At 38.1% G+C, this 19,683-nt stretch overlaps 1 long non-coding RNA gene across 1 annotated transcript in view; it reads left to right on the top strand.

Moving 5' to 3' along the window:
- The window catches only part of LOC148725247 (uncharacterized), a 35,993-nt gene extending 23,442 nt beyond the window's left edge, over positions 1–12,551 (top strand). Inside the window, exon 3 of the long non-coding RNA XR_015990863.1 lies at positions 8,719–12,551. This is a non-coding gene — a long non-coding RNA (uncharacterized LOC148725247). The remainder of the gene's footprint in view (positions 1–8,718) is intronic.
- Positions 12,552–19,683: the final 7,132 nt, after the last annotated feature.

Genomic DNA, 19,683 nt, shown 5'->3' with positions numbered 1-19,683 from the left:
TGTAGCCCTTACAATGTTTCCCTACAACCATATCCATCTCTTAGATCTCTAAAAGGAATAGGGAATATACTTGACAAAGAATGGCATATAGTACCTAGCTCTCTTTGCCGACTTTTATGAATATTTTCTTATTTAATTATTTTAATTTACAAACTTTCATAGATAACTGCTTTACATGCCTATGAAGCATTTTTTGCCTATTCAGGTTGTTAGTTGTGCTTAAGGTTTAAAATAATCAACCTCATTGCCTAGCAACTCAGTGACCATTTTCTTATGATTTAAAATAATAATGTAATATGTAATACTTAATTCACTGTTGGACATTATTGATATATGATAGAAAATACCTAGAATGCTGACAAACAGTACAAATGAAGAGCCTGAAGGCTAAACAACTGTCAAGTTTTTGAGTTAGCCTCCAGTTCAGTTATTAAACTGCTTAAGTAAGATGAATGAGTGAGAACAGAACTATGTTTAAGAAAAAAGTAGCAATTATGATAATAACCAAAGTAACAATTTGAAAGGAAAGGCTGATACAAAGACTGAATTCTGGTCTGTTGTTGTGAGAAATTGTAGATGTTTAGGTTTTTGAAGTCTACTGGGATTTTGTTGTACTAGAGAAAAGTTGCTGTATGTTCGCTGGTTTGTTTTCTATAGTAGGTGTACACTTGTGGTTCATACACATTTTGTTTGGAGATAAGGTCTGGTGTTGTATCCATGAATACTGCTACATCTCAAAATGATTTTGGGTTCGGTCCAGTGGTAGGCCTTTGTGCTAGAGATCTAAAAACTCTTAAGCATTGTGGTAATACACGTTTACTGTTAGAGGGACTAGGATGAGATGTTTAATTGACAGCTTCTGGCCAATACACTTTAAAACAATTATTTTTAGTATGTAGGTCAGCCTCCAAGTAAACAAAATAACATTAAAGCTGTTATCTTTCTGAAGCATACTAGATTATGCTATTGTTTATTGTTTCCTTCGGAAGTATCATGAGTGCGTACTGTTTTTGGTTCTCGTTGTCAAACAGAAGTAGCCGGTGCTTGATACACAAGTAGCCGGCGAAAACACCAGCTGCTGGCGCCTCTGGAGAACACTGCTAGCATCTGAATAAGTCATGTAAAATGCCATCTTTCTGTTAGTGTTCCATCCTCCCAAAGAGGGCTCCTAAGAGACCTAGAGAATCACTGGGTTTTTAAAAGATTATGTTAACTGGGAAGGTGATACCAAAACTAATAGAACTCTTTTAGAATAATCTTTGGTGAGTACAGTAGTTAGTGAAATGAGATGTCCTGATCAACGTGGTCTTTTGGCTGGGTTGAGTGAATTTTTGATGGAATCCTTGATGAACTAATATTGGTTTATGTCAGTAGCATTCTTATCAACCTTCAGTAGCATCTCTCTTAAAGAAGCTTGGAAAGATTTATTGTACACAGAAAATAGGAAAAGAGAGTTTTTGTACCTCTTTCAGAGGCTTTCAACGTATTGAAATTTAGAGCATGGCCTTAGGAGTCATTCCCTGTCACCTAATCTTTGATTAAGAAGGAAACAGATGCGGCGTCTTTGCAAACCAGCAACTTGTCATTCCTGGATAATTGCTGGGGCTTTTCTGGCTGATGTGTTGGCTTATGCTTACTTGATTTGGATTAAGGCTCAAAATGATTTGGGGAAAACCCTAAACCAGGTCTACCTCTAAGGGATCCCTAATCCAACTATAACAAAGAGAATTGCTTAGAACAGGCTAGGACAAAATTCCTTGGGCTTATAATCTGGTTTGTTCCAAGATATGCTCTCTGCCTAATTCCTGTCAGTTCTTTAATGGCTCCTGAAGCAGTGGGGCACCTCTTTAAGTTGTGTGCCATTGTCCAATTTTTGTTGGACTGTGCACTGGTTATACAGACAGGGTTACAAGGTTGGAATTTTTTATTTTGTTCTTGGCTTTGCAACTAACCAAAGAACTGTAATTAAAGTGGTCACGATGAATGGAATATCATCAATGTAAAGACAAGGCTGTAATGTACAATTACATTTTTCAATTAATTTTTCAAGTGTCTGTGAGTGCATGAAAAATATTTTTTGCACTCGCCAAAGTTTTTTCACTTGGTGAGAAACTTTAGTGTCTCAGTTTATCATTTTTTTTATCTTAAACTTTATCTTATTATCTTAAACTTTATCTTATTATCTTAAACTTTATCATCTTATTAACTTAAACTTTAGAACAAAGTTAGCTCCTTCAAGTTGGAGTGCAATGATCAGGGCACAAGGTTTATCACTTTTGAACTGAGAAAAACAGCCACCCTTCATCATCAGCCAAGTGTTAATGATGAGCAGTGAATGTAATTTGTTTTGGAATTCTTAACAAATCTCTTTTGCACGATTCACTTTTATCAAGCTCTAAATTTTACAGATTCATTTGAGCATGTCCTCCATCTTATTTCTTCTCTTTCCTTGTTATGACTTAATAACTAAAGATGGTTTGAAACAGCAAATTGTGTCACCTGAAAGAACAACTATAGCAGAAAAAATAAGCATTTCTTACTGTCACTCTACTCATGTTTCTGAATAAGAAGTGCAGCCAAATATTAACAACTACCATCATCTCTTGATTGTTAGAACTTTCTGGTAACTTTTGATAATCTTCTTCAGTTATTCTCTAAAAGGAAAATCTCTGTGGGAAACACATTTCAGTTATTTGTGTACATGTCATGTGTGATTGTGATAAGTGTAAATGAAATTGAAGAGTTCGAAGAGAGTTTCTGAACAATTATCCCTTTTGACAGAAGGAAAGATACATAGAAAGTGAGGTAAAGGCTGCACTGATATCTTTAAAAGCAGAATTTTTATTGGCCAGTGTTTGTCTGAGGGATTTGAAGATACTTTCTTTTGTTCCCCTACACTTCGGATTTTGTTTTTCAAACTATTTCAATTTGTGCTACCTTAGTGAATCTACAACTTTCATAAGTTAAGGAAGGACTCCAAAGAGTAGAATTTTATTGCAAATATAAATATAATTGTCAAACTTTGTTGGTAATAAATGTGGATGTTAAGATTCAGGCTCAAGCTGGAATTAAGCTTTTGATTTCAGCTTTTACCCCATCTCTGCTTGAAGGGCAAGCCCAACAAATTTCTTATGTAGCAAGAAGAGTCTCTTTGCAGCTTGGGGTAGTTGTCGGGCAGTGAGTTTTGAACTTTCTTTCAAGGAAGATTGATTGTGTGACAGTTTCTGTGATGCCTGCAGGAAGTTTTCATTAGTTCCATAGTCTTTTGATCTTTGCTGAAGAATGAATCCTTTCGACAGGAACATTCCGTTGCTTGAACTCCAAGAGCCTCAAAGTCAATTTCTCAAGGCTAAAGGGCTAAAAATACGAATAAATGCCCAAATTTTCCAACACAGGGATTACTGTAAAATAATTAATTCTGTGCAAAGATAGCTTCAATTAGCAACTGATCATGTTTGGGCTTTGCTATAGTGGGCTTACAAGTGGAATAAATTACAAATAGAAACAACTAAGGCTAAATCTAAGAACTAATTAAAAGTACTAATCACAAAGTGTTAACTAAGAGCAATACAAGCAAGGTAAATCATGGATTTGCTATGCCACCCACATTGACTTGGCTGCTTAAGATAAACTTGTTCTTTAAAGTATTGACATTTTCACTCTTACTTTGTGAAGAAAACAAGGTTTAAACAATATAACAACATATTGTTATAGTTAATTTTACTAATCTGGTGCCTGCTGTTCAGTGTTGCCTAGCATTTAATTTGTAGAAATTTAACAAATTTCCCTTGTGCAATTTGTGGCACAATTATTGTTGCATAATTATTGTTGCAACAATATTGTTTTAAACATTCAAAGGTTTCATCTGTTACAGGTAGTTCAGTTGAATAAAATTTGACAATTTAACTGGGACTTGTATTTGTAGATTACCTTTGAATACCTTTGTATTTGTAGATTAATTCAAATTCGCGAGTTTTAACTTAATTTGTAGATTATTTCAAATTCTCCCATGTAGCTGCTGTTTATATCACCGCACATTAGTTAAGAAATTTGGGGTTTTCAAGATAATGCCTTCTGGTTGATAAGTTTATCTTTTTTCATCACCTGCCTACTGGACAATGTATGGACATTGTAAAGAGAAGTTACATGCGAATCACTAAATCTTGAAGTTATGGCTCAATTCCAATCACGATCATTCCCCACTCCCCAGGCATTTGTCTTTTGGTTTCAAAATGGCAGCAAATGCCCTACAATGGGGCTTGAGGAAGGGGAAGCGACAAAATGCCCAACAAATGCCAGAGGGGGGGGGGGGGGATTGTGCAGGCTTGGAATTGACCAAGCCATTAATTAAAGAGCTATTATCCTCTATAGTCCAACATCCATATAGACCGTTAATGGCCTTATTGCTTGGCTTGGAATTGTTCAAGCCATTCGTTAAAGGGTTATTATCCTCTACAGTCCACATAAAGACAATTGATGGCCTTATTTAATACTTACAAACTCTAGAGCGGAACAGGTTAAATGCATTCACAAGATAGTGTGCTTTGCTTTCAGTTCAATAAATGTGTGTTGAGGAATGCCATTCCTGTTGAAGTGACCATATCTTGCCTTAAAAGTAATTTTTTCCAAGGTCCAAGAGTAATGGAAATGAGCTGGGTGGTCTGCCCCAACAATGATTGTGCTGTATGAGCTATCCTTTTCCTTCCTAACGAGCACATCAGTTGTAGGTAGTGACGGCTTGTACTTGTTCGCAAGCAAAGTAAATAAATGGTGAAATTTGTCGCCATGGGTGATCTGTAATTCTGCAACACAGCGAGTATTCTTGACGACAGCTCCACCATTTTCTTTGCATAACATACAACATTTTAAGCATTCGACCATTTCTAGAGCCAAATTCCAGGTGAAATACACTGTCCATGGATAAGAAGCACTTGTTTTCTACTTCGTTCTCTGTAAGATGATTTTGTGCCAGTGAACCACCGTACGGGACAACATTCTTGCTGGCTAGGAAAGGTGATATTTGAACGCTTTTTCTCCAGGAAAGGTATGCCTTTTGATTACTGCCCTGGTCAGCTGCAACAATTCATTACTAATTTCTACAGCCAAAGACCGATCATCAGCCGTATCGATGTAGTTTTTCATGAGTTCGTGAACACTGACAATAAGCTGCGCCATTTTAAATTTGACGAAATACGGCTGATATCCACGCAGGCGCTTATTTTGCGTGATGGCCGATTTTGGCTGGCCAGGAACCTGCTGTGGACTGAATACCTTCTCTGAACATGTTTGCCCTCTCATTCTCAGTCAAGAAGAGGTCCTCCCAAAGCTTGAAGAAATCATAACCATCAGTGTCTTGAAAAATTTCTCCTGCAAACTTCAAAGTCAGTTTATCAACAAGAGCTCTTGCTACATTGTTCACAAGGAAATTGTTTGCATGCCTACTGACTGTCTAGTGGAAGATGAGTGCGAGCGATCCAGGCACAAGTACCACCCCATTATCAAGCTTTGGAACTGGAATGCTAAGGACTTCACCAGGAGAAGCACTGTTCGGGTTGAATGTTACTCTGTGAATCACACGGTCTGCCTTGAGAGCGTTTAACATCTTTTTTTCAAGACTCGGGCCAATTCTTTCAATAGCTTCTATTTTTTATAAAAGATAATTTAAAAATGGCAGATTTTGGAGATACTGGTCCTCTTTTAGAACATAATAATGATGAAGATGAAGGAGACACAATGACACCTTTTCAACCAGATGAGAATTTAACTCCAGGGCCCTCAGGCGAAGAAATTCCAGTGAGGACAATGAACAGAGAACAAGAAAAAGGGTTAAGAAAACTGCTGAGACATCTTTTATTGAAGATGATATTTTTGATTCGCGAGTTTTTAACTTAAAATGAGAATGCATGTGAATAACTTACTGCAATTTTTCCTGAGGCAAAAGCTTCAGAACTTGAGGTTTCTTATAGTAAGAGAGGATTGCGAGTGAAGATGTTTGGTGAAGGCAAGAAGACATATAATTTGTGTACTGAAGAAAGAGGCACAAATAAGCAGAGGTTGAATCCAAGTCTCTCAAAAGAAATTTAAAAATCACTTGGTCCAGAGTGAGAGGTTTTGATTGCTCAGAAAGACAAAGAAATTGAGAAGCTACAACAGTCAATTCAAGGTGATTGAGATATTGCTGATGACGAGAATGAGAACCCTGCTATAAGAGAATGAGCAAGAGAAAGAATAGCAGAAAATCAATAGCATATTGATGCTTTTGAGAATGAAAGAGAGAGACTCGAAGAAAGATTATCACTCTGTGAGAGAGTGAGAAACATCTTCAAGAAGTATGGTTTTACACTGTCAGCTGTTGTTTTGGCAGTTGGAACAATGATTGGAGTGATTCTGAGCACATTGCCAAAAGGCTTGAAGACTGTTGCAAAAGGGGTGGGGAATGGGCTGAAGACTCTTACAAAAAAGATCACTGGAATTTTTCCAGGCCTCATTGGTTCAATAGTCGGCTTCGTTTTCAGAGCTGCTGGCTTAGTGATCAGCTTTCTCGGACAAAATGCTTGGGTTCTGATAATGGGTGTTGCGATATTCATGGTTGAGCGATTTCAAAACAAAAGGCGATGAATCAGGAAGGCTGAGATCAATCCAGCTGAAATAAATCCAACCTTAATTTTATTATGATAAAAGCTGTGTGCCGCATAACATCGTCAGTCACATCCATCATGGCAGCTCTTTTGTTGATAGGTGGTTTTGCAGGTGCTTTGAGCGGTGTGGGAATTGTAATTTCTGTGCCTTTGACAAGCATGGCGGGTTTGCTTGCTTTTGCGTCTGCTGCGATGACTCTCGCGAACAAATCTCGTGAAAAAGACTGAGAAACACGAGAAAACCATCTCTCTTGCTGAAGCGAAGCAACAAACAATCATGCGACTTGTGTCAAAGGCTTTGGAAGACTCTTCGATATCGGATGCTGAATTTGCTTTGATATTAAATTAAATTGATCAATATCATTCATTGAAACAAAAACTTGGAAAAAATAATTCACGAAATTCTCCAGAGAAAGTTGAGGAAGAGACTGCAACTCTCAGAGAAGAGATAAAAAAGAGTTGAGAATCGAATTTAACACAAGACTGAGTGGGTTTTCTTTGTGTATTTCAAGACAAAAATCATGAATTTGGAGGAAACGTGTTTAATTCCCAATATATTACTTGACTTATGTTAGGAAATGCGTGTCCTAATATATTGACTAATATTAGGAAATGCATTTTAAAATAAATTATTTGACTTATATTAGGAAATGCATTTCCCAATAATCAATTAATATTCATCAATTAAAAACACTTAAGTCTGTACGGGAGTTGAATTCAAGCCTCCCAACACAACAGAAAACTCTAAAACATCAGCTTCATAAAGCAATCACATGAAAAAGCATGTTTAAGGAGCACTCCAGAAATCATGATTTTCTTCACGTATCTCTTGTATGATCTTCTTGTTAGACAAAAATGTACGTATTGGCTTAGACGAACGTTTGATCTTTGGGTAAGATTGATAAAGTTTGTGGAACCAAATCAAAAAAGAGCAATAGCGCTTTCAATAGACACAAGCTTCTTCTATTCTGTTGTATTCAGTGTCGTCTAAAAGATCCTTAGCATTGCTTAAGCAGGCACCAAACCTTTCTGATAGAATAATAATCCGCTTTTGTGAAACATCAATTTCACGCTTCAATCTTTCTAGAAAGTTGATAAAGGTATCCACGCTTTCAAACACTTGTTCTTGAAAGATTTGTTCATTGGTGAGATGTTCACTTCGCCAATCCATCAAGCTTCTTTCCAGTTTCTGTTTGATTTCATTCTTCTTCTCAGTGACTGCATCGTCGCTTTCGTCTTCTTGGCTGAAAGATAAATAAAATTCCTTTTTTATGCTGAAAAAACATCGATCAAAATGTTTCTTGAAACTTGGGAAAGCTGTCTTGTTTTCTTCAAGGTGCTGTTTGATTAGGTGAAAGTTTCTGGCCATTTTCGTTTCTTGCTGTTGTTTGAAGCTGAATTCAATGTATTTTGTGTACGAATGCAAATTGAGAGCGTAGTTCTTCACACACACGAATATTTGAAATAAATGACAACCTGGTGAAGTTCATTCTTTAACCCTACTTGTTATTAAAACTCTCATGCCACATGGAAAACCACATGATTTTTCATTTGTTTGAAACTCTGATGTAGTATCCCAGGAAGCCTTTAGCAATCAGTTATGCTGAAAAACATTCGCTTCCTGTGATGACTCTTATCTATAAGAATCATCTTCGCCTCGATCACCTGTTTGATGATTCATCATTCAAAAACACTCTTCTGTTTCAGTTTTTATCGACATCATGTCAAACTTATCTCACAAATAATTTTTTCTGGTCTGATCTTCTTTTGATGAAATTTGTTTGCTTATCCAGTGCATATTTAATAGCTGAAGAATTCGATATTCCACAATCTTTGGTGGCTTCTCCGAGTGATTAATATTCTTTGCAAAAACCCGTTTCATCACTCACTTCAACCTTCCATTTGTTTTTCAAAGGACAAGAGCTGAGCATTTCTTTCAATTCTTTGCTTGGAATCTTGTTTCTTTATTTTATTCCACGGCTTTTGGCAATTTCTCTGAAATCTCTTGTGCTCAGTGGAATCAAATTTTTCTTTTCTTCAATTTTTTATATTTTTCAAAAATATTTTTTATATTATATAGAAATGTCAGGAAGTTGAGAAGTGAAGCGAGAAGAATTAAAAATGGATGAAGCAAACAAAGAATTCTGCTTTAAGAGAGGAAGAGGTTCAGATAAGGAAAAGAGAAGAGATCAAAGCTGCTCAGTTGACAGCAATGTTCACTCGGCAGCAATCCGACTTGCAGGCAATGGCCCAACATCAGGCTGAACAGCAGCAAAATAATCAACACATGCAGATGTTAATGGCACAGCAAAGTCAGGCAAAGTTAGGCGAAATAAGTGTCAAGGTCAGGAGGATCACACAGGAAAAAGTCTGAGGTTGTGTTTCTATATAGACATGTCAACCCATTTCTAAGAATAGCACAAACAATGTACTTGCCTGCGAAGCAAGCCCTGGGGGAGAGGAGGGGATTGGGGCGAGCAGAATGTGCGGAGGGTAGGGAGGGCTTGCCACAGTCCCCCACTAACCAACGAAATTTCCGATCTCGCATGGACGAAAAATTCCCATTGGCTGAGAGCCACACATTGTCAATCAACCCTCGAACTGAACAGTCTTCGTGGCGACTACCTTTTAGAAAATGGCGGACGACAGTGATCTCGAGAAGTTCTGCCCTCAAGAATCAATGTCGAAATAGAATATTTGTGGCAGCCATCCACTTGTTTAAGCTCAGGGCCTTGATAAGAATGGCGCCTTCATTCTCAAACCAGTTGCCCTTAACCACAACATTGCAAAGCCGATGGACGTTGGATCCAAATCATCAATGTTTAAATCTGTATCCATTACTGAAGTTGAGGGTTGTCCTTTCGTTGGCGGGTCAAACAACTGTTCCCTGCTAGATGTAGGTTTTGCATGTGCCGGGGAGTGGACACGCAAGCTCTTTCTCCTGGACTTTTTCCTGGACTTTTTGCTGTCGGTGTCGAGAACTTTAATTTCGATGAAACATCACGGGAATCTGGACATTGAGAAGCGGCCTTATTCAACAATTCATAAAACTGGCAAAAACTGTTAGCTTTTCTACTACTGTTAGAGGAAATGCATAGGAAAATACAACAAGTTTTACAACTACTGTTTGCAGAAGTGCTGCTCACTAGTCTATAATTAAAAAATTTTTAAAAAAAGAATGTTTTCCTCTTTTGAAACACAGGCATTGTTGGAAATGGGTCGCAGCAGAAGTCTAGTGATTTGTTGTGTTAATTCATAAGAATCAGGATTACCAAACTTGAAAAAATGAGGCTCACAGTGGACATGATCATGTAATCTTCTTAGTTCTTCTTTTGAATGAAATTCCATGTCATTCATAGGAAATTTTAAAGAGAGTGAAGGTAAGGGATACTTTTGAGTTGTGTTGTCATGCAGAATAGGTTTTTTTTAAAAATGGATTGTGGAAGAACTCTTATCATTTGTTGTACTGATTCAAAAGAATCAAGTTTGCCAAGCTTACAAAATATGGGGTTCATGGCACGTCATCATTCTATCTTATGATTTTTTTAAATGGAATTGCATGTTGTTGATATGAAACTCAAGAGAGTGAACCTCTTCTTACATACATATTTACATACATCCTTTATTGACCTCCCCCAAAGGGGCTTTTCAGAGTCAATAACTCCTAGTACTACTCCTGTGTCTGCTAGCTGACTTGAAAAGTGGAATGTTCAGCTTTGGTAATTCCTGGTGGTATACCCGCCTATTTCGTCTTGTATGATGAGCTGAGATGACAAATACTCTGGCACATAGCCTCTCATGCTCTTAAAGCAATGATAGCGGTTCAAAAATACAACTGCAACCAGTTAAGCTCTTTTAAGAGTGGTAAAATATAGTTACATTTATGCGTGCCGGTTGGAATGCAAGTAAAGAAATTCTGAATGGCTAGTATGTTAAGTTTAGATTATTGGCCCATATGCTCAAACAAGAAAAAAGCCTTCTTACAACTATAGCATTCATGATGGGCAAGAGCATATGTTTATTGCGTGTATGCTCGGTTTGGCTTATTTGGCTAAGACAGGACATGCTCTTAAAAACAATTTTGGTGATATGTTCTTAATAGGTCAGGTTAGTATCCAAAGTTACCCCAAGGTCTCAAGCAGTACAGTAAACACTCACATATAAGAACACATGGATTAAGAACATCAGGCTGAAATTTTGCAAATAGAGAACCATTTTTATAAGAACAAAATCAGCCTGGAAATAAAATGTTCTTATAAAATGGATAAGACATTAAAAAAATTTCAGATCATACAGAAGGCCTGCTACCAGATAACTACAGCTCATCAGCTGTGATGCTGTTTTGCATTTTTTTAGCTTTTTTCCCTTCAAATGATGTAGTTACTCGTAGGGAGACATACAGTACTGTGCTATTCTTAATACACCTCAATGTTGTCAAAATAATATAATTTGATATAAGCGTGAAGTCCTTGCACCTGCAGGTCCTGTAGGTAACGATACACTATTATGCTGGAAATAAGTTGCATTCATGTGCTAAAGACCATTGTTTCTTTTCAAGAATACAAAGCAGTGAAGCAAAAGACATGTACCCCTAACCTACTTGAATTGATCATTTTCCAACTGTTTTATATTCTTCCTCATTAAGGCACTTTCTTCTTTGCATGACTGGTGCTGGTCTTTCTCCTTTAGCATCTCCTCAAATAACTTTTTCTTTTCTTTTTCAAGATCTTGAAATTTTCTTTTTCAGTTGCCAATTTCTTCTTCAGCAAGGCTCAGCTTTTCCTCTAATTTACAAATCTTTGATACCGATTCATTAACTGTTACAATCTCGCCTTCTAGAAGAGCTATTTTTTTGTATGAAGCAAGGAATTCCTTTCTCTGTTTTGGGCTACCCTCCTTGTTTAAAACCTTTCATCGCAGCTTCTGGAAGTTTTCCAAGCTCACGCAACCTTGATTTTAACCTCTCACTATTTGGATTTAGTTTGAAAGCATTTCCAGGTATATTAAGATTTACCAGCTGGATTTACTGGTTGACACCTTTTCCAAGCAGCAAGAGCCTCAGATTTGATTTGCAACCAGAATAATACTTCAAAGCCCTTTTTTCATTGCCCAAGGACATAATTTCGCTTCGTAGTGGGGCACTTGGCGAAGGAAATCTAAAAACTTCTGTTGTGTAGTGAGGGCATCTCTCAAGGATAATCACTTCTAAATTCTACAAATTCAGCAAGAATAAGTGGCGCTCTTTTTCAAAATATCCAGCATAAAAGTTCTATTTGCTGAGACCTTAAACTAGTACCTTGTCTCTTTCTCGGTAAAGGAAGGAAGCCTAGATGATAATTTTATGAAATGGCGACCATTGATGATTGAGTCTTGGAAACGTTTGGCTTTTTCCGAGCGTGTATCCTCACATGGCTGCAACCTTTCGTGTCAGAGAAGAGCTTAGAAATCGGGCAAAATGAATTTTGAAAACTGAACGAGAGTTTTGTTCCCTGTTCAAGATATTTTGAAAAGAAACAGCTGAATGTTGTGGTTATCTGTTCCGATACCCCTTAACACTTTCCCATATATCAAATTTCAGCCATTGTCATGCTACTTTACTAATTTACTAATAACTTACAAACAATGTGACCTAGGACTGTAAAAATTGGTCAGAATGATGTCTTTACATAGGGCTTCAAGACAAAAAAAAGTTTGCCTCCAATGGAGCTCACAACCTCCTAATGACTATATGACACGAATCAAATTAGCATAATTTATGCAAATTTATTTTTCATATTTCAGTCGGAGGGCTGACAGAGTTATGTATGACAAAATGTTAGAGAAGAACTTTTTCCCACACCTTTCAGCTGTAAATCCTCCAAATTTGGTGCAAATTTAGCCAATAATAAATAAGTTATGAATATTTATTGTGAATCCATCAAAGTGTTAAATTTGCATGAAAAATGTACCTAACATGTCACTTTTTGCAGTAGGAGTTCAGCAGGGTTGGCTATGAAATTGTTGGTGAAGTGAGCCTTCCTTTACCTTGGAAAGTGAAAAATATCTTTACTCCAACCCTCTGTCACACAGTTACACATTTTCTGTCATGCCCAAGCATAATACAATCCTTACTACAATGTACATTTGCTCTTACGTAGATCAATTGACCCACCAGAAGGCTTTCACTTATGTGAATGAAACCTAACAAACTCTGAAAAAGGTGAAAATTACAATGTTTACAATGTTTCAATAAAGTCTACAATCTTTCAACAGTATAGAATCTTTCAACAGTATAAAATCTTTCAACAGTATAAAATCTTTCAACAGTATAAAATCTTTCAACAGTATAAAATCTTTCAACAGTATAAAATCTTTCAACAGTATAAAATCTTTCAACAGTATAAAATCTTTCAACAGTATAAAATCTTTCAACAGTATAAAATCTTTCAACAGTATACAATCTTTCAACAGTATAAAATCTTTCAACAGTATAAAATCTTTCAACAGTATAAAATCTTTCAACAGTATAAAATCTTTCAACAGTATACAATCTTTGAACAGTATACAATCTTTCAACGTTTGTATGGGTAATCCGGTGAATGGTATATCTCAAAGCAATTTTTGTCGCTGGATATATGCATGTACCGGTTACACTGCGGAGCTTTACAGTAACTTTGAACTCTTAACTGTTTCTTCTCCTTCTGCCAGCACACCACACAATGTTTCCTTTCTTCACCAAAAGCAGGTATGTGTTCCGTCACAAATGATGGTGAAGGAGCTGGCTGTGAGGCGGCCTGGGTCACCGGTGACCCTTTCTCTGGAAAGTCACAGAGTCCACGTACTACCTCCTCTCTGAAGTGAACTAGAGAGTAGGCAGCTGGCCGCCTCAAGGCCGGCTCATCAGGAAACTTTCTGCGGTGTTCTTGAAACAGAATAAAACCATTTACAATTGCAATATCAATGAGGTGGTAGAATACAGTCTTCCACCACCTACAAGATTTTCTATGTACATTGTTAGTGCCTAAAATTTGATCAGACCTATCTACTGCATTCATATACTGATTATAATTACCAATAACTGCAGGTTGTGGAACAACTGTGCTGCTCCACCCACCATGTGCAGACTTAACCTTACGGGTTGCCTGCATCTTGACATTTGCATTGTCAATAGTGGTCAGCATAGAAACTACCTTATTATCCAACCACTGTAAGGCCAAGCAGGGAGGGTCCCTCCCCCACCGAATACTACCTCTATTTTTTCCTTTGGCCCATACTTTAGAATCTTTGAGATTTTCTGGAAAATCTCTCCTATTTTCCCTAATTGTGCCTGTGGCACCTACACCGCGAGTAAATAGGTCCTTGAAAAGGGTTACTGAGGTATAAAAATTGTCTACATAAAGATGGTAACCCTGATTGAGATAGGGGGATATCAGCTTCATAACAACATCATAACCTAGCCCGTTTGCACTGATTTCCTGCCCTGCAACTTTACCAATGTAGACATTGAAGTCAATGGTATAGCCGTTCGAGCTGTCTGCCAGCACCCAGAGTTTGATTCCCCAGCGGATAGGTTTGTCCTTGTTGAACTGTCTGATGCCAGACCTATGCCTAGACTTTACCATCCTTTCGTCGACCGCTACATTACGCCTAGGTTGATACAATTCTTTACACCTAACTTTGAAAAATTCTACAAGTGTATTTACTTTACGCAACTTATCACCTTCTGTTTCACAAGCCGGGTCAACAACATGAAGCATCGCCATTAGGCCTTTGAAGCGTATCAAAGGCATAAAACATTTTCCCCACAAGCCGTGATAAAGAGATTTTCTACTCCAGTAATTATCTACGACATCACTGACTCTTACAAGCCCAAAGTAGATGAGGATGGCTATTAACCGTCTGATCTCATCTGCAGTGCACTCTAACCAGCTTCCGTCCCTTTTTGCATAGGACTGGTGGGTTTCAATATGCTCATAAGCATAACTATTTGTATGACTTACAATATTATTGATCAACTCTACAGTAAAAAATAAATTAAAAAACTCAACAGCTCTTGTAAAGGCACCACGCACTAATCGCTGGCCAAGGTGAACGCCGACGGGATGGGCTGGACGAAATGGCAGCGGCTGATTTCCAAGATCATCATCAGCATATCCCTCGTGCAGTTGCACTGCAGGCCCACGTGCCACTTGACCACGACCACTTGCCCTTCCACGTGCACCATCTCCTCTTGCCCGTCCTCCTCGCACACGAGCACGACCAACCCCACGACCACGACCACGACTACGACCCACCCCACGACCACGACGCGGAGAGGAAAGAGTTGGGGCACCACGATGGGAAGGTGGATGCGGTCTGGCTGCTCCACCATAGAATGATGAAGCATTAGAGGAACCTGTGAAGTGTAAACAGATTTCAGTATAACAGAGAATAACACAGAACATGATGCAGCACATGCAAAACAAGCAAGACATAATTCCTTCCAAAGAAAATTATACTCACATGAGGCTGCATTGGTGTTTGCTGGTCCTGGAGGAGGGACATCTGGTAGGGGAACTGCACATAACAAAAACAAATAATTATTCATTGTATCAGTGGAAAATAAATGCATAATACAACAAAAGAGCAAAGTTTGATCTACTCAACTGATAATAAAAGAATACCTACCTGAAGGATCAGCCACCCCTTCATCCTCCACTTCCATTTCACTCTCTGACCAGTGGAGAGTGAAAGGGAATTCACTATCGCTAAAAAAGAAATTGAAAACAGAAAAATTTAACAGATTGGTCTAGAGAGAGTATGAGAAACAAATGAAAAACGGCAACAGCGCCAAATCGCGTCAGAAAAAAAAGGAACGAACGCAGCGAATTTGAAATAAGAATTCGAAATTGAAGCGACGCCACAGGAGCGTCACCACAGCAACGCGTGCCACGTCGGCCAACAGCAAATCCCCTTATGCACAAGGTCAAAAATCGAGAAATCCGTTGAAAATTCGAAAGGTATTACATCAAATCTTAAAAACGAAGCATTTTTTCTGTAAAATAGGTTAGAAATCAAGAGTCAGGGGCGCCGAAAATGATGTTTTCTTGAACAAGAAATGAGGATTTATCCGACGCGATCTCCTCGTGGTTTCATTCCACGAATTTCAAAATACGTTCTTACCTTGAAATATCTGATTCATTCGCCAGAAGGCGATCCAAATCGCTTTCTTCACCACTATCCAAGCCTCCAGTGGTTTCGTTCACTTCTTCAACGGAAGAATCCGAGTGTTCCGAGTCGAAATCTTCCAAGCGTAGTCTCTTGGCATTTGACGCCATTGCTCTCACTATGCTCACATCACCAAGTTCGAATTACACTGCGTGGCATTCGCTCTATATATGGCCGATTGCCTTGAAACTTGGCCAGTGATTGGCTAAATCTATAATCTCTTATTGTTCCACATTTGACGTCAACCGAATGTAACGCAACAATTCTACAAGCCAGCGAAAATATAGGCCAGATTTGTCCTAATTTTTGGCGTTGATATGGTAAAGGGTTAAGGTAAGTAGTATCGAGCAGTGCCATTAGAGCTTGAATTTTCTAAGTGTCATGTAGCAGCTGTGCATGTTGGTTCATAATTTCTGGCGATGGTTCTTGCAACTATTCTGGCAACCCTGTTTTGGAGGGCTTGAAGGCCTTGTGTGTGACCTTCACTACATTAGCCCCACACATTCACACAGTATTCTAAAATTGGCCTAATTAGACTGCAATAAATTATACTTACACTCTCTCTAGTGAGGCTTTTATGAAACTTGCTGAGCATTCCTGTGTGATTTCCTGCCTTCAAAATAAGATGCTTCGTTTGCTTGTTCCAGCAAAGGTGGTCATCATAAACTATACTGAGATAAGTGAAGTGAAGTGAAAAACCCGCTTAATAACATTGTTATTTAAAGTAATAGAAAAAGAGTTTATGGCAGGTAATCTAGGGGCAGTTCTGAAAAGCATTGTTTCAGTTTTTGTTACATTGATAAACGGACTATTGTTAAAAAGCCAGTGTTCAACTTTAGACAGATCAGGAATCAGCTTGTCGTGAATGATAGAGACTTTGGGGGATGAGCAGTATAAAACAGTGTCATTGCCGCAAATCAGCATAGAACCAAGTTTACCTAGACTTGTCATCTAAATCTTTAAAATAACCATATACCTCAGTCTTTAACCTCTTTAAAGAGGTTGTATCTCTAATGTACTGAGGAAAACTGTTCCGACCTGCTGCTGCAGAATACTGCAAAGTTGTCTGGCCACTTTTCATTTTTAACTTGGAAGGATACAATCAAGTGTTATCACGTAAATTTCAATCATACGTATGAGGTCTAAATGAACAGGTTTTTATTGTAAAGAGAATTCCACAAGACTGTCGGCCAACCGTCCACTGAAATTTTTTATGTTTCAGGCGTAAGTTTTGGCCGACTGTGAAGGAAGCAAATGAATCAAAGATTAGAATTGCTTAAAAGGTGTAAAGGGTCAACCGAATACCTACTTTACCTCCATTGGTAAAGTTCTAGGTGATAGTCAATGTCTGTTGGAGAACTAAAATAAACTTAATCATATCTACAGAAGAACACCAACCTTACGAGTCATTGTCATTGACCCTCACAAAATCATAAAGGAAAAGAAGATGCATGGCTTTCTGCAGTTTATCTGTAGCCTCAAGTGCTGGTGCTCTTGGACTTAACATCTTGTTTAAATTATGTCTAAAGAAATCACTATCCTGACATTTGGCTGATGAGCTACCTCTCAAATAGACAACAATTTACATATCTAAATGGCTTTTATACTTCTACTCTCCCTATGGAATATGGTGCACCACAGGGCTCTTTGTCAGGTCTAAAGTTTTTTACTATATATGGACAACTGGATAATTGACACAATAATTCTGGGAAACCATCAATTGTACATTCAACAAGTCTATCTGAAGGAATTGTTCGATCTAAAACACAAAATTATGCAATAATTACCACCCCCTGGATATCATGAATCCAAATGGGATCATTAACCCATTCATAAAGCCCCCAGGGGTGTAATGAATGCTGTGGATGCAGTAGTAGGAAAAGGAGGTTTCTGGCACATTTTTGAAAAGTACCTGAAAAACAGGGCAGTTTTGAAAAAAATTCAATTGCCTTAAAAACAAGGCAATTTAATGTGCCAAAAACAACCATGTTTTCAAGGTAATTTTGAAAAAATGATTTTATTCTCACTTGAAAAAAAACGATTTCAAGGCAAAATGATTAGCGCATTTTTTTCTTTCAATAATCAAAGCAAAATTAAAGAAGTTTGAGAGATTACATTGATTTTCAAGACAATCTCAAAATGCGTTTGAACCATCAGAAAAAAACTAATGACAATATCTCAGAAATAATCCCAAAAAACTCAGGATCGTGTTATTAATAGGTCACACTTTCAAGCTCTCTGTTGACCATGTTGAGCTGAGCATCAGAAAGAATGAAGATGTGACATCAGAAAGAATGAAGATGTGACATTTAACATTTCCTGAACGAGATCCTTTCCTGTTAATTGCAAGATGAACTCCATCTTTTGAATTCACCAATCTCAATCCTGAACCATGAAGATCATTGTCTCTCGTGCTTCTAAGATCGATAAGAGTCGCCAGCATAAAAGTCTGTTGCATTCATCGCACTGTTCTCCTTCCCAGATCTTCTAAAGACCTCTTTCCACATATCTCTTGCCTGCATTCCTTGGCTGTAAATCCTGGAATACCATCAATAGTCAGCTTAACATCAGTGATGTTGGGATTAAACGTCTTTTCACTATTTCTTGCTCTTGCTGTGTATGTCTCATAAAAGAGAAGAAACCCCTTCATAGACCTCCTTGGAACATTGATGCTCTCATTGATGCTCTCATTGATGATTGTGTTGGAACCTTTATCTATTGAGATTGTCTTGAGATAAGTGATATGCTCGTACACGAATCTCTTTCCATTTTTGTAGTTAGAGAGGGCTTCATCAGCAAGTTTTTGACTGTGAAGGACTTCATACTCGAGCTGGATGTCAGTCAATTGATAGGAAAGTTTTGTTGGGTCGGATCCCTTCACAACACTACCAGCAGGTGCAAGCCTGAGCTTGAAGAGAAGCTCATCAGAAAGAGCTCTCAGAAAAAAAACTCGATGATCCTTCAAAATATCGTTATCCAATGAAATCTTGTACATTTTCTCTTAAACTGCATTGAGCTTATTTTCTTTATCAACGGCCGAAGTCTTCTTATCTCTAGCGTTGCATCTGATTTTCGAAAGATCTTCAGACTGAATACCTTCTCTGAGCATGTTTGCCCTTTCATTCTCAGTCAAGAAGAGGTCCTCCCAAAACATGAATAAATCATAACCATCAGTGTCTTGCACAATTTCTCCTGCAAACTTCAAAGTCAGTCGATCAACAAGATCAGCTGTTGTTTTGGCAGTTGGAACAACGATTGGAGTGATTGTGAGCACATTGACAAAAGGCTTGAAGACTGTTGCTAAAGGGGTGGGGAACGGACTCAAGACTCTTGGAAAAAAGATCTCTGGAATTCTGCTAGGTCTCAACGGTTCAATAGTCGGCTTCGTTTGCAGAGCTGCTGGCTCAGTGATCAGCGTTCTCCGAAAAAATGCTTGGGCTCTGATAATGGGTGTTGTGATTTTCATGGTTGAGTGATTTCAAAACAAAAGGCGATGAATCAGGAGGGCTGAGATCAATCCAACTGAGATCAATCCGACTTTAATTTTATCATGATTTGTATCGCTGGCGCTGTCACTGTCGCTCTTGCTCTTTCTCATGCTTGTCTTCATGGTCTCAGACTGGAGCTCAGTTGAAGTCTTTTGATCTGATAACTGAGAAGTAGGTCTCGATTTTTGATATGCCCCCATTCATATGCTTAACACCGACTGATGTAGTCTGCAAATTCACCGATTCATGGACTGCAAACTTCATGTCAGGACTTGCCTTCTTCAGCTTGTTATTATACCCGACTGTGCTCTGTGTGTTCAGAAGATTCGAGGGCATGAGCCAATTACCTGGTGAGATTGCAAGATCAAGTC

This window comes from Stylophora pistillata, chromosome 8 (genome assembly GCF_964205215.1).
Source record: "Stylophora pistillata chromosome 8, jaStyPist1.2, whole genome shotgun sequence".
Taxonomy (NCBI): domain Eukaryota; kingdom Metazoa; phylum Cnidaria; class Anthozoa; order Scleractinia; family Pocilloporidae; genus Stylophora; species Stylophora pistillata.
Note: the sequence above shows the minus strand (reverse complement) of the source record. Positions and strands in the feature narration are given on the sequence as shown.